This window comes from Pseudophryne corroboree, chromosome 4 (assembly GCF_028390025.1).
Source record: "Pseudophryne corroboree isolate aPseCor3 chromosome 4, aPseCor3.hap2, whole genome shotgun sequence".
Taxonomy (NCBI): domain Eukaryota; kingdom Metazoa; phylum Chordata; class Amphibia; order Anura; family Myobatrachidae; genus Pseudophryne; species Pseudophryne corroboree.
Window position 1 is genome coordinate 524,598,664 of NC_086447.1, and position 15,653 is coordinate 524,614,316.

The window sequence follows — 15,653 nt, forward strand, 5'->3', positions numbered from 1 at the left end:
TTATTTATATGGCACCACGAGGGTTCCGCAACACCCAATTACAGAGTACATATGCACATAATCAAAACAGGAAAACAGGGACTTACAGTTAAAGACAATATAGGACAAGTACAGGGTAACTAAGCATAACTACACTAGTAAACAACATAGAGATAAGTTCCAAGGTTGCCAAAAAACTGTAGGATTTGGGCAGTTGAGGATTATTAGAGTAAGAAAAGAATAAGCACATGAGGGAAGAGGGCCCTACTTGTGAGAGATTACATTCTAAGGGGAGGGGTTGACAGACAGGGTTGACACAGATGTGGTACATAGAGAGCATGGAACAGAGGGTTAGGATGAGATTTGGCTGGGTTTGGTAAAGAAGTGGGTCTTAAGAGCCCATTTGAAGTTTTGTAGAGAGGTGGATAGCCTGAGGGGGAGAGGTAAAGAATTCCAGAGAAAGGGAGCAGCACGTGAAAAATCTGGGAGATAGGAGTGGGAGGTAGTAATCAGAAGACAGGAGAGTCGGCGTGCATTAGCAGAGCGAAGAGGACGGGTGGGAGAGTAAAGGGAGATAAGGTCAGAGATGTAAATGGGAGAGGAGTAAGTGAGGGCTTTGTAAGTGAGTGTGAGAAGTTTGAAGTGGATTCTGAAAGAGAAGAGAAGCCAGTGAAGGGCTTGTAGGAGAGGGGAGGTGGCTATAGTGCATTTGGTGAGAAAGATGAGCTGGGCAGCAGCATTGAGGATAGATTGGAGTGGAGCGAGTTAATTGTCAGGGAGGCCAGTTAGGAGGAGATTACAGTAGTCCTGTTTGGAAATAATCAGTGAGTGAATAATGATCTTAGTGGCATCCTGGGTGAGAAAAAGTCTGATTCTGGAAAAAAAATTGAGATGAAAATGACAGGTTTGTGAGAGGTGCTGAATGTGTGGTTTGAAGGAGAGGGAGGAGTCAAGGGTTACGCCAAGACAGTGTACCTGCGGGCTAGAGGAGATAGTCATGCCATCTATGGATAAAGAGATTGTGGGAGGTGAGGTTGTACGGGAGGGTGGGAAGATGATCAGCTCAGTCTTAGACATGTTGTGTTTAAGAAAGCACTGGGACATCCAGGAAGAGATTACAGAAAGACAGTTGGAGGTACGAGTGAGAAGAGTGGGGGAGAGGTCAAGGGAGGAGAGCTAGATTTGAGTGTCAGCATAGAGGTGGTATTGAAAGTTAAAAGAACTAATGTGTTCACCTAAAGAGGACATATAGAGAGAGAAAAGGAGAGGACCAAGAACAGAGACTTGGGGGACACCAACAGTTAGTGGAAGTGGGGGGAGGTAGCATCATGAGAGGAGACAGAGAAGGAATGATCAGAGAGGTAGGAGGATAGCCAGGAGAGGGCAGTATCACGCAGACCAAGAGAGTAAAGGATTTGCAGAAGGAGAGGGTGGTCCACAGTGTCAAAGGCAGCAGAGATGTCAAGAAGAATAAGCAGAGAGTAGTGGCCCTTAGCTTTGGCTGCATGGAGGTCATTGCATACTTTTGTGAGGGCAGTTTCAGTGGAGTGGAGAGAACAGAAACCAGACTGGAATGGGTCAAGCAGTGAGTGAGAGGAAAGAAAGGCAGTGAGGCAATTATAGACAATATGCTCAAGTTTGGAGGCAAAAGGGAGGAGAGAGATGGGTCAATAGTTGGAGAGAGTGTTTGGATCAAGGGAAGGTTTTTTAAGAATAGGGGAGACAAGAGAATGCTTTAAAGCAGAGGGCACAGTGCCTGATGAGAGGGAGATATTGAGAAGGTGGGCAAGATTGGAACAGGCAGAAGGAGAGAGGTAGCGGAGGAGGTGGGAGGGGATAGGGTCAAGTGGGGAGGTTGTTGGGGGGAGGAATGGATGAGGGCCATGACTTCCTCACCAGATACATGGGAGAAAGATGTCAGAGTTGGAAAATGGGAAGGGGAGGGGTGGCAAGGGAAAGGTGGTGGCTGTGGTGGCTGGTTGCTGGTCTGGTGGGATGTGAAGTCCTGACGTATGGAGTCAATCTTGGATGTGAATTAAGTGGCAATGTCAAGCACAGACAATGAGGAAGGGAGAGGTGGTGGTGGTGGTGGGCAGAAGAGGGAGTTAACAGTGGCAAAGAGGCGCCAGGGGTTGGAAGACTGAGTAGAGATGAGGATTTTGAAGTTTGATTGTTTAGCAAGGGAAAGGGCAGTACTGAAGGATGAGAGCATAAATTTGAAATGGAGGAAGTCTGCTTTAGAGCTTGATTTCCTCCACTGTCGCTCAGCAGTATGTGAGCATTTTTGAAGATATCTGGTGCATTTGGTGTGCCAGGGTTGAGGTGTTGATCTGCGAGGGTTAATAGTGGTTGGCAGAGCTACAGAGTCAAGGGCAGAAGTAAGAGATGCATTGTATAAGGTTGTGGCTTGTTCAGGGCATGTGAGAGAGAGAAGAGGAGAGAGAAGTGTGACAAACAGGGAGGATAGGGATGAGGCGTCAATAGCCTCAATGTTACGCTTAGTGATGGTAGCCTGATAGAGAGATGGGGAAGCAGAGATAGATAAGTTGAAAGAGAGTGGGTGGTGGTCAGAGAGGGGAAAAGGGGAATTAGAGAAATCAAAAATATCACAGCGGTGAGTGAAAACCAGATCTAGTGAGTTCCCGTTCACATGGGAGGGTGAGGTGGTCCACTGGGAGAGACCAAGTGAAGAGGTGAGGTTAAAGAGTTTAGAGGCAGGTGATTTTGTGGGGTTACCGATAGGGATGTTGAAATCACCTAGAATAATGGAGGGAATGTCAGGAGACGGGATGTGGGTCGGGATGTGTGTGAGAATATGAGGCCCCCAGCAGAGAGGGCAGCAGCAGAAGTGGTGTCATAGGGAGTAATCCAGGTTTCTGCAATGGCCAGGAGGTGCAGGGAGTTGGAAATAAAAAGGTCATGAGTGGGGGCCAGTTTGTTGCAAACAGATCTGGCATTCCAGAGCGCACAGGATAGGGGGTAGGAGTTTGTGGGAGAGATGTGAATGAGATTATCAGGATTGCTGTAGCGTTGAGGTAAGATTAATGTGGAAGGAAGGGATAAAGAGGGTGTAATGATGGAGCTGGGGCCTTGGCTAGGAAAGCAGACTGCAGGAGTGAGGCAGGGAGGGAGTGCAGTATGATACTGGTGGAGGAGAGGTGAGGTGACAGGCAGAGGAGGGAGAGAGCAGGGTTCAGTGGTGGGGTAGAAATGGTGTGAAGGGGCAGAAGTAAATTGCAATGGGAAAACAGAAGAAGATGGGAAGGGAGGCAGAGGGGAGGATGGTAGACAAAGGAGAGGAGAGATGATGAGATGTAGGAGACTGGGAGAGAGGGATAGAGGTGGTACCAGGGGACAGAATAAAGGATTAGGAAGACAAGGATGAATGGGGGTTGCTAGCCTGGCCATAGTGTGGATGGGCTAAATAGTGGTAGTAAAATGAGAATAGGAGGAAGAGTGGTGGCTGAATGAGAGAGCAGTGAAATTTGCAGAAATAAGTACGATTTGCAAGTATGTAAAATATGGTTATTGTATACAGGTTAACAGTAAATCAAATATTTTGCTGCTGTTAGATGGAAACTTACACAGTGTTAGCAAACTGTAAATTAGTGTAACTTCGTTACTATTACTGGTACGCCTATCATTTACTTTTAAAATTAAAGATTGAGACACAGTACAACCAGAAATAAATTGCGGGATTTACCAATTTTCTCATTAACAGAAAAAAAAGTGTAACAAGACAGATGTGGTTTTCCTCCTTATTTCTACTAACATTTTTAACCACTTAACTGGCATCGTCAGATCACATGCGACCATGCTGCCCAACTGTGTCCCCCAGATTTTGATGAGGAGATCTGTTTTGCAGATGTGCATGATACAATATTTAAATATTAAAATAATACTTTTTAAACTAGATTGCATTTAAAAAAAATAAAAAATAAAAACAATTTTACGAAAGGTTTTGAAGGGAAAAATTGTCAGTTAAGTGGTTTATAATCTCAGTGCAATATAGAATTTATCAGATGGCTCCATTAATTCACTCCATCAATTTATCATGGACAGAAGATAATGCTGCAGTTTTTGATTATTGCTTGTCAAATGCTACAATGAAAGTCTACCTAAACTGCCCTAGTGTTCTAAAGTGATGATCTCTAATTAAAAATGTTCATGGGGAATCTCTATAGTTAAGAGCTCTATACTATTATGATTGACCAGTGAGCAACTCCTTCAGTTTTATGAGATAAAGGAGCCTATTTATTAAACTCAAAAATGCATTCAACCCTAAGTAAATGTTTGTTTTTGAGGGTTGCCACATTTTTAAAAAGTAGGGCTTTTGAAAAAAGGAGTACCACATGAGATACTGGAGATATGTACTGCTGGCCCATTCTTAACACTTTCAAAAGCAGTCCCTTTCATTTTCAATGGGGTCTACAAAACTGACACATATTTCCAAGCTAATAATTCAGAGTTTGTTTCAATTAGCTAATGTCATGTTTAGAACCCAGAAGTAAAATGCTCTTGCAAGCAATCATTTAACATTTTAGTATTCACTGAAATGGGCTCTTATCAGAGTCCAAGGGGGTAATTCTGAGTTGATCACAGCAGCAAATGTGTTATCAGTTGGGCAAAACCATTTGCACTGCAGGTGTGGCAGAAATAACATTTGAAGAGAGCATTAGATTTGGGTGGGGTGTGTTCAAACTGAAATCTAGATTGCAGTGTAAAAATAAAGCAGCCAGTATTTACCCTGCACAGAAACAAAATAACCCACCCAAACCAAACTCTCTCTGCACGTTATATCTACCCCCCCTGCAGTGCACATGGTTTTGCCCAACTGCTAACAAACTTGCTGCTGCGATCAACTCAGAATTACCCCCCCGGGTCCCAATGTTTTGCTATTGACACAAGACATTTCATTTCATGGCGATAAGAAATGCTAATTTTGGGGCTTTAACATTAACATTTTCAAACATTCCCCACCAACTGTAAATAGAATGTTCAAGGTTTGAAAGTGGATGAAATTATACAATCTTTTTGCATTTAAAATAGATGACTAGTCTGTTATCTCAACTTATATATGTTCAATATATAGCTGTAGTACAAACTAAATTATTAATATGAATTAAAACTTTAGCTGAATTTATATGAATTGGTCTGTGTTTTAAAATACATGAAGTTAATTCCTGGTGGATGATAAAGAAGTCTAATTCTTAGACATGTTAAATAATGCTTAAGATAAAAACAAAGAAAAAAATGAATGAAAAATAATCCACTAGATTGTAAACCCTCATGAGATAGCCCCCCCCACCCACCCCATCATTTATTTTCACACGTGGCATCTTAAAATCAATAATAATTAAAAAGGGACACTTTTGTAAGATGGTGGTCAGTAAATATTAAATTAGATTTTAAAGCTACAATGCTTTTAATGGTTCAGTTGATTATTATGGGACAAGAGTTATTCAGGTCATGTTAGTAATGTTTGCCACAGTTGAATAAAGTTTATTTGGTTTAAGGCATATTAGTTTAAACGCATGATGCACAAACATTTTAGTGCATTCTACAGTGTAACAGTGTAGTTCTACTCTATACAAAGGTCATGGCATACAATTTTTGTTATCAACTTATAGTGCTCTTCTTTTTTTAAAAGAAAATAAGCACAGCTTTTGAGACATTATTTTCATCATTTACATTAGCCATCCTTTACTTTCATTTGCGTGCCAAGTAATGTAAGTAATATCTATTGTACTGATCCCATTCATCTTGTATATTTGCAGGAGTTACAAAAATCTCTTAAAAATAAGGCAAGTCAAGTCCTGAGCTAAGATAATGTATGTCCTTTGAAATAGAAAACTGAGGCAGCTATGTGGCATTAAGAAGAATAAAAAAGGGTTACATAAGTCAGGATAAGAAGAAACCTAATTTTTAAATCAACTGGCATGCCAGTGCTTCAAATGTAAAGATCATTCTGCACTAAGGGCCTAATTCTGAGTTGATCGCAGCAGCAATTTTGTTAGCAGTTGGGCAAAACCATGTGCACTGAAGGGGGGACAGATATAACATGTGCAGAGAGAGTTAGATTTGGGTGGGGTGTGTTCAAACTGAAATCTAAATTGCAGTGTAAAAATAAAGCAGCCAGTGTTTACACTGCACAGAAACAAAACACCCCACCCAAATCTAACTCTCTCTGCAAATTTTATATCTGCCCCCCCTGCAGTGCACATGGTTTTGCCCAACTGCTAACACAATTGCTGCTGCGATCAACTCAGAATTGCCCCCTATAGCCTAAAGCCCTAAAGTACTCTGCCAGATTATCTAACCAGACATGGCAGGTGAAGGGGTGAATGAAACACGTTTTATGTTAGTGTGCAGAAGATCTCCTAAATATGGAAATTTAAATATACTATGAACATTGGAATATTAGTAATTTACATTTAAAGTCACTGTACATTTTTAAAGTCTGAATATGAAAAGTAAGTAAATTACACATAAACAATTATGTAGATACAGTAGTAGTAACTGATGTTTAGTAGAATGGATGAATTAAGGATATTTTAACCTCTATTCCTTAGATACTATAGTGTGCTTGGCTTATTATGGATAAACGCAATTGGTGGTGATTTAAAAATATGAGACACCATGCCAAAAAAAATACCATAACAACACTTTATTTTCAAGTTTACAATTACAAATCTTGATAACACACACAGATGGGGTGTAAGCCACACTGAGTTTTATAGCCACTTGAAGACATTTCCTCTGATGAGGTCCTGGGATTCATGAAACACGTAATGGAAGTACAAATGTAGAACGAACATTCACCCTCCCGGTGTCAATTTCCCAGATGTTTTCCGGAGATATGCTGGAAGTGATATGACACGAAATGATGTGGATCCAAGAGGGACAGTAGTCAGACACATAAAACTGAATGGCAGACATCAAACATACACAACAGATAACTACTATCATATACAGAATGAGCACATAAAACTCAATGATGAAGCAGCAATAAGCAAAAATGAAATGAAATAAAAAACAGGCAATGGTGTTTTATGTTAATGGGACTATGGCAATGTACTTATGCTATTTTTGAGTATCTCGGCTCTTGTGGTGCCATTTCAGAGATGGGTGGAGTAGCAGATTGCACATAGTGGGTGAGCTGGATGCCTTTAAAAAAATACAAATTTTTGATGATGGGAAAATAGTTGCTATTAAGTTATAGAGCTGGCAAAGAACTGTAGACCCTACAGATTTTGCCCATTGTCTTTTATATGTAACAGACAGTGTTGAAAGGGAAATCCTCAGTTCTGACACATCATGCAAGTACATGACAGTATACAATGAAGAGTTTATAACATAAACCAGCAATTTGTTATGTGTCCATATTAATATTATAGGAAGCACGAAGTTAAAATTGACCCTCATTGGGAAAACTTTTCAAATGACAAAGCCTCATTTTGCACTATAGTTAATAGATTTCCACAGTTGCACCTCCTCGGCCCAACAAAAAAAAATATCTGCTGTAAAGGATTTGCGCACCCATTGTGCCTCATTATCTGTGATGTCAGTGTAGAATTTGAAAATGTCAGGTAACTTTGTACTTCCTCTTTACTCCTTATGTAATAGACTTGTTCCTAATTTCTGCTGATATATGGCTTGATCGCTGTTTATTATGATATACCTTAAATCAGGATAGTTAGAAGACATTAGGGATAGCTTGACTTCACTTCTCATATTTCCATATGTAGTTATCAAACTGTGGTGTACTAAGAAGGTATTGTGTACCAAAGATTAAAAAAATGGACTTACATGAAAGTTAGCTGATGATGCCATATTGTAGACAATGGTAAAGTGAAGGCATTTTGTGCCATGAAAATGCTCCATATCTGGAGGCAAAGTGAGTAATAACTTCAAATTTGGCCCATTGTCATTTTTGTATGTCACTAGTTCATCAGTTTTGCACTGTGTCAGATGGACAGGCCAGTATGAAGAGGGAATGTCCCTAACCCACCCATGAGCATAATAAAATCTCATTGCTTCTGAATAATCCCTCATCTGGTACAGAAAAGGATATGGTAGACATAGCTACACAATAGTGAATCATCTCACATTTTGTGCTATGTTGTGCAGTATTGTGTGATTGTAAATAACCCCATTGTTGTTGTTGCCCAAATCTACATTACAAGGTTTCTGGCTTCTAAAGGGATTGAAGAACCATTTACTGCAATTTGCCTGTAGGTTTGGCAGGAGTGAGGCATACCTGGTCAAAGAAGATACCGCATGAGTGCCCCAGAGCCCTCTATGTAATCAGATATTTGTAGGTTACTACCCAAAAAAATTGGTATGAGTATGAAATAGATACATCACAGATAATTTACAGCTACTAGTACAATTTAACTGCACAGTTCCCGCACCAGATAACAAATAATTATTGTTGTTTTATTTTAGGAAATTTATTTTACTCTATAGATCTCATGTGTCTTAGTGGTGGGATGGAGTTATTTACTGCCAACCCCCCAAAAAAAATTAAATCACCCATAGCAACATATAGTTCAGTTACTGTATTTGATTTAATTAAGTTATTTGGATAAAGTCAAAACTGATTGGTTAATATACTGTAAGTTAATGTGGTATTTATTAGTGTTATTATTATTTAGAAAACAAAACACTGGACAGTTTTTATAGTATATCTAGTTCTTGAAAAGCATTAGGATGGCAGTGGTAGAATAACTGGCTTTGCAGATAGTGCAAAGTCCAGAGGCACAGGGTCATCCACACAAGGCCCCAACTCTGTCCACAGAAAGTAAAGTGGGGAACTCTTCTGAATATGACTGGTCCCGTGTCTGCCCATGCCCTGCACATTCTCTATTTATTACAGTATAACAAAGCCAATACTGACCAAAAAAAGGGCCAACTGTATTTTGTTGGAATGTGCAAAAATACACATTTGTACAAAAGTACAAAGTTTTTAATTGGCCTTCATTTGTAGCAGAGTAGCCAGAAGCATAATTTACTGCTTATAGTTACGTCCAAAATGTAAAAAAGTCACAAAGAACTTTAACCACTTGCCTAGCGTGGTTGCATCAGATGTGACCAAGCCAGGCTGGGCTTTCCCTGACATGGTTGCATTTGATGACCACTGAGCGACTGCTAGATGTCCCATCCCCTTTGCTTCCTGTTTCCCTCCCCCAGTGCCTGCCATGCAGCCGATCACTGCTGATCAGGAGCCACTGGGAAAAAGTAACAAAGCAGCCCTTGCCTCCATTTGCTCACCTGGCAATGCAGAGAAGAGCAGCTGCCATGAAAATGTAAAGTTGCAATGTTCTGATAATTGGTGATCTGATATATCGGCCATAAATGTTCGACTAATGTTTATAAAAAATGTTTTAACATTTTTTTTAACTATAAAATAATGTTGGATATGTTTTAAATAAATGTTCCTAATTTATTTCAGTCATAAACAAAACCCAACAATTTCTGATAATTTTTTGGGAAATATTATTAGCCAGTTAAGTGGTTGAGATCATGTTGCTTTAAGTATTTCTGTAAAGCTAATTATAGATCATTTAACCACAGCGTAAATATAACTTTGCAACAATATTAATTTGCACTTTCTTCATTGTTAGAACGTTTACATGTGATTGTTACAACTGTACTGTATATCAAGCAAACAGTTAAATATTAAGTCTTGTTAGCTATTAGCTATAATAAGTTTGTTGTTGGGCTGTGTGTAATTAAATCCTACAAACTAGATGTCTGAAAATGAGATTATCTGTAGCACTGCTTTATTGGCATTTCTAGTTTAATCACTGTTTCACAAAAAAGTGACATCTCACTTTGGACAAGTGTTTAAAACACATTGTAGGTCATGAAAATGTACTGTACCTCTATGGGGGTTATCTAAGTCTGTCTTGCTTCATTCAATTACTTCTGGTCTCTGAGTTGTCTTCTGGCCTTTAGGTTAAATCTAAATTGCGTGCAAGATTCGGAAAGCTAAACTTCTCCTGCAGCACTTTGCTAATTTATCTCAATGACTTCTGAAGGCATAACATTTACAACCTGAAACTGAGGATATTCCAGCAATTGCTATAGTTTATGGCCAGCAATGACACATTTTATACTTGCACACCTGGATTTTTATTTAATTACACTTGAATGACCTTTGGACAATCTGCTGAATACTGTGTATCACTGACATATCTAAAATGGGTGCAGTGTGTGCAGTGCACACTGTTCCCAGAGTCCAGGGGGGCCCACACCGCACATGGTGCATCCATTTTTTTAATACTCACCCCTCCGGAGTCCCACACTGATGTCAGCAGTGTTGTTAAATCACAGTGAAAATGGTGCAGCAGCCATTTTCACAGAGTTCTGCAGTAGATAAATCACTGTGAAAGTGGCCACTGCGCCATTATTCCAGAGATCTGCACATGCACAATAGAGTCTGAGGCCTCTAGTGCTCAGACTCTCAGTGCTGACAGCAGAAAGGAGGAAGCCTGAACAGAGGAGGCTGCATACGGGCCTCCTCCTCTGTTAAAGTGCCGCTGGTTAGTATGCCTTCAAATTATTAACAGTTAATGTTCTCTTGACATTTCAACAAATGTTTGAATTGTTTTAACCTTTTGCATGCCAATGTTTTGCTTTAGAGCCTGCCACTAACATTTCTGTTCATGAACTACTGTCATATCACAGGATTATAAGATAGATTAACAGTATTAGGGGTATAGTGAATTACCCCACGGCTAATATCCGGCTAAAATCTCCATGGCATGGGAAAAGGCTATTCAATTAAATCGCCTTTTCCCTGGGTCTAAAAATTGGAGTTTCTGGCAAGGAAAACCCACTGATTCTGCTTAAACTGAGGAATTAATGGGTTTTCCTCACACACAAACTCCTATTTTTTTTATATTTTCTCATGAAGCTTTGAGGTTCTGGCTGACATCAGGCATACACATGAGGGGTAATCCTAACTAATTGAATTACTCTGCTGCGGCAATTAGCCGCTAAGTAAATCCGAGGCTAACTGAATATCTTCCATAGTATTGCTTCAATATATGCAATTTTTTTTAGATAGCTATTATACTATGTTATCCTTATAGTCTTGAATGATTTTTACATTTCTAAGTCATTTAAAGTGAATCAGTCCACTACACAACACTGGGACAGACATTTTGTGGACTGAATCAATTTTCATAACAGCGAAGCCCAAAAATAAAGTGAAAGCACTTAATGTCACAGCTGGCACATGATAAGTGGCAGTGTTTAGTGTGCTACAGTATAAGCCCAGGCTCGGTGCAGTAAGACTATCCAGACCTTCCCTATTAAAATACCATGATGCTAATACAGTATGGCCATGATAAAAATAAGGGATGAGAGGCTTGCATTATATTTCTAAACAATGCTAAATATTTGGGATTAGGGGGAAATTTACTAAAGGTTGATTTTAATATATTTGAAATTGATGAAAACAGATCTCAATCAGTGTTGGGTTGCACACATTTGCTAACAGGTGATTTTTTAGGTTGGGCTTGCTTGACCATCGGCCAGGATCCCGGCGGTCAGCATACCAATGCCGGGATCCCAACCGCCAGAATGCCTATGGAGGTGAACGCAACAAAGCCCCTTGTGCTCGCCCCCAGTTCTATTAATGCTCTATGGATATCATTGATACCAATGAGTGGGAATTGCCCTTGGCCCCCTGCCGGCATTCTGGTGGCCAGGATCCCGGTGTCGGTATGCAGACTGCTGGGATCCCGGGAGCCGGGATCCTGGGAGTCGGGATCATAACTACATCCCAATTTTTTTACGTTCCTTTTTAAATACAGGTTGAGTATCCCTTATCCAAAATTCAAAATCACACATTTTTGGTTCCCCTACTGAGATAATGACACAACTATATACAGTATATACAGGTTGAGTATCCCATATCCAAATATTCCAAAATACGGAATATTCCGAAATACAGAATTGTTTGAATTAAACTGATATAGTGAAACCTTTGTTTTCTGATGGCTCAGTGTACACAAACTTTTTTTAATACACTAAGTTATTAAAAATATTGTATTAAATGACCTTCAGGCGGTGTGTATAAGGTGTATATGAAACATAAATGAATTGTGTGAATGTACACACACTTTGTTTAATGCACAAAGTTATAAAAAATATTGGCTAAAGATACCTTCAGGCTGTTTGTATAAGGTGTATATGAAACATAAATGTATTCTGTGCTTAGACTTAGGTCCCATTGCAATGATATCTCATTATGGTATGCAATTATTCCAAAATACGGAATAATCCGATACCCAAAATACTTCTGGTCCCAAGCATTTTGGATAAGGGATACTCAACCTGTATATATATATATATATATATATATATATATCTGTATATACACATAATATATACTATATATGTCATTATCTCTAGAGATGAGCGGGTTCGGTTTCTCTGAAACCGAACCCGCACGAACTTCATGTTTTTTTCACGGGTCCGAGCAGACTCGGATCCTCCCGCCTTGCTCGGTTAACCCGAGCGCGCCCGAACGTCATCATGACGCTGTCGGATTCTCGCGAGACTCGGATTCTATATAAGGAGCCGCGCGTCGCCGCCATTTTCACACGTGCATTGAGATTGATAGGGAGAGGACGTGGCTGGCGTCCTCTCCATTAGAAATTAGATTAGAAGAGAGAGAGAGATTGTGCAGAGTCAGACAGAGTTTACCACAGTGACCAGTGCAGTTGTTGTTAGTTAACTTTTATTTATTTTAATATATCCGTTCTCTGCTATATCCGTTCTCTGCCTGAAAAAAAACGATACACAGCAGCAGCCAGTCACACAGTGTGACTCAGTCTGTGTGCACTCAGCTCAGCCCAGTGTGCTGCACATCAATGTATAAAAGGCAAAGCTTATAATAATTGTGGGGGAGACTGGGGAGCACTGCAGGTTGTTATAGCAGGAGCCCCCAGGAGTACATAATATTATATTAATTTAAAATTAAACAGTGCACACTTTTGCTGCAGGAGTGCCACTGCCAGTGTGACTAGTGGTGACCAGTGCCTGACCACCAGTATAGTAGTATATTGTTGTATGTATTGTATACTATCTCTTTATCAACCAGTCTATATTAGCAGCAGACACAGTACAGTGCGGTAGTTCACGGCTGTGGCTACCTCTGTGTCGGCAGTCGGAACTCGGCAGGCAGTCCGTCCATCCATAATTGTATTACAATATATACCACCTAACCGTGGTATTTTTTTTTCTTTCTTTATACCGTCGTCATAGTGTCATACTAGTTGTTACGAGTATACTACTATCTCTTTATCAACCAGTGTACAGTGCGGTAGTTCACGGCTGTGGCTACCTCTGTGTCGGCAGTCGGCAGGCAGTCCGTCCATCCATAATTGTATTATTATTATAATATATACCACCTAACCGTGGTTTTTTTTTCATTCTTTATACCGTCGTCATAGTGTCATACTAGTTGTTACGAGTATACTACTATCTCTTTATCAACCAGTGTACAGTGCGGTAGTTCACGGCTGTGGCTACCTCTGTGTCGGCAGTCGGCAGGCAGTCCGTCCATCCATAATTGTATTATTATTATAATATATACCACCTAACCGTGGTTTTTTTTTCATTCTTTATACCGTCGTCATAGTGTCATACTAGTTGTTACGAGTATACTACTATCTCTTTATCAACCAGTGTACAGTGCGGTAGTTCACGGCTGTGGCTACCTCTGTGTCGGCAGTCGGCAGGCAGTCCGTCCATCCATAATTGTATTATTATTATAATATATACCACCTAACCGTGGTTTTTTTTTCATTCTTTATACCGTCGTCATAGTGTCATACTAGTTGTTACGAGTATACTACTATCTCTTTATCAACCAGTGTACAGTGCGGTAGTTCACGGCTGTGGCTACCTCTGTGTCGGCAGTCGGCAGGCAGTCCGTCCATCCATAATTGTATTATTATTATAATATATACCACCTAACCGTGGTTTTTTTTTCATTCTTTATACCGTCGTCATAGTGTCATACTAGTTGTTACGAGTATACTACTATCTCTTTATCAACCAGTGTACAGTGCGGTAGTTCACGGCTGTGGCTACCTCTGTGTCGGCAGTCGGCAGGCAGTCCGTCCATCCATAATTGTATTATTATTATAATATATACCACCTAACCGTGGTTTTTTTTTCATTCTTTATACCGTCGTCATAGTGTCATACTAGTTGTTACGAGTATACTACTATCTCTTTATCAACCAGTGTACAGTGCGGTAGTTCACGGCTGTGGCTACCTCTGTGTCGGCAGTCGGCAGGCAGTCCGTCCATCCATAATTGTATTATTATTATAATATATACCACCTAACCGTGGTTTTTTTTTCATTCTTTATACCGTCGTCATAGTGTCATACTAGTTGTTACGAGTATACTACTATCTCTTTATCAACCAGTGTACAGTGCGGTAGTTCACGGCTGTGGCTACCTCTGTGTCGGCAGTCGGCAGGCAGTCCGTCCATCCATAATTGTATTATTATTATAATATATACCACCTAACCGTGGTTTTTTTTTCATTCTTTATACCGTCGTCATAGTGTCATACTAGTTGTTACGAGTATACTACTATCTCTTTATCAACCAGTGTACAGTGCGGTAGTTCACGGCTGTGGCTACCTCTGTGTCGGCAGTCGGCAGGCAGTCCGTCCATCCATAATTGTATTATTATTATAATATATACCACCTAACCGTGGTTTTTTTTTCATTCTTTATACCGTCGTCATAGTGTCATACTAGTTGTTACGAGTATACTACTATCTCTTTATCAACCAGTGTACAGTGCGGTAGTTCACGGCTGTGGCTACCTCTGTGTCGGCAGTCGGCAGGCAGTCCGTCCATCCATAATTGTATTATTATTATAATATATACCACCTAACCGTGGTTTTTTTTTCATTCTTTATACCGTCGTCATAGTGTCATACTAGTTGTTACGAGTATACTACTATCTCTTTATCAACCAGTGTACAGTGCGGTAGTTCACGGCTGTGGCTACCTCTGTGTCGGCAGTCGGCAGGCAGTCCGTCCATCCATAATTGTATTATTATTATAATATATACCACCTAACCGTGGTTTTTTTTTCATTCTTTATACCGTCGTCATAGTGTCATACTAGTTGTTACGAGTATACTACTATCTCTTTATCAACCAGTGTACAGTGCGGTAGTTCACGGCTGTGGCTACCTCTGTGTCGGCAGTCGGCAGGCAGTCCGTCCATCCATAATTGTATTATTATTATAATATATACCACCTAACCGTGGTTTTTTTTTCATTCTTTATACCGTCGTCATAGTGTCATACTAGTTGTTACGAGTATACTACTATCTCTTTATCAACCAGTGTACAGTGCGGTAGTTCACGGCTGTGGCTACCTCTGTGTCGGCAGTCGGCAGGCAGTCCGTCCATCCATAATTGTATTATTATTATAATATATACCACCTAACCGTGGTTTTTTTTTCATTCTTTATACCGTCGTCATAGTGTCATACTAGTTGTTACGAGTATACTACTATCTCTTTATCAACCAGTGTACAGTGCGGTAGTTCACGGCTGTGGCTACCTCTGTGTCGGCAGTCGGCAGGCAGTCCGTCCATCCATAATTGTATTATTATTATAAT

The 15,653-nt window shown here is 40.2% G+C and overlaps 1 protein-coding gene across 1 annotated transcript in view; it reads right to left on the reverse strand.

Moving 5' to 3' along the window:
• TRDN (triadin) overlaps window positions 1–15,653 on the reverse strand; it is an 862,718-nt gene that overhangs the window by 263,490 nt on the left and 583,575 nt on the right. The gene's annotated exons all lie outside the window — the stretch shown is intronic.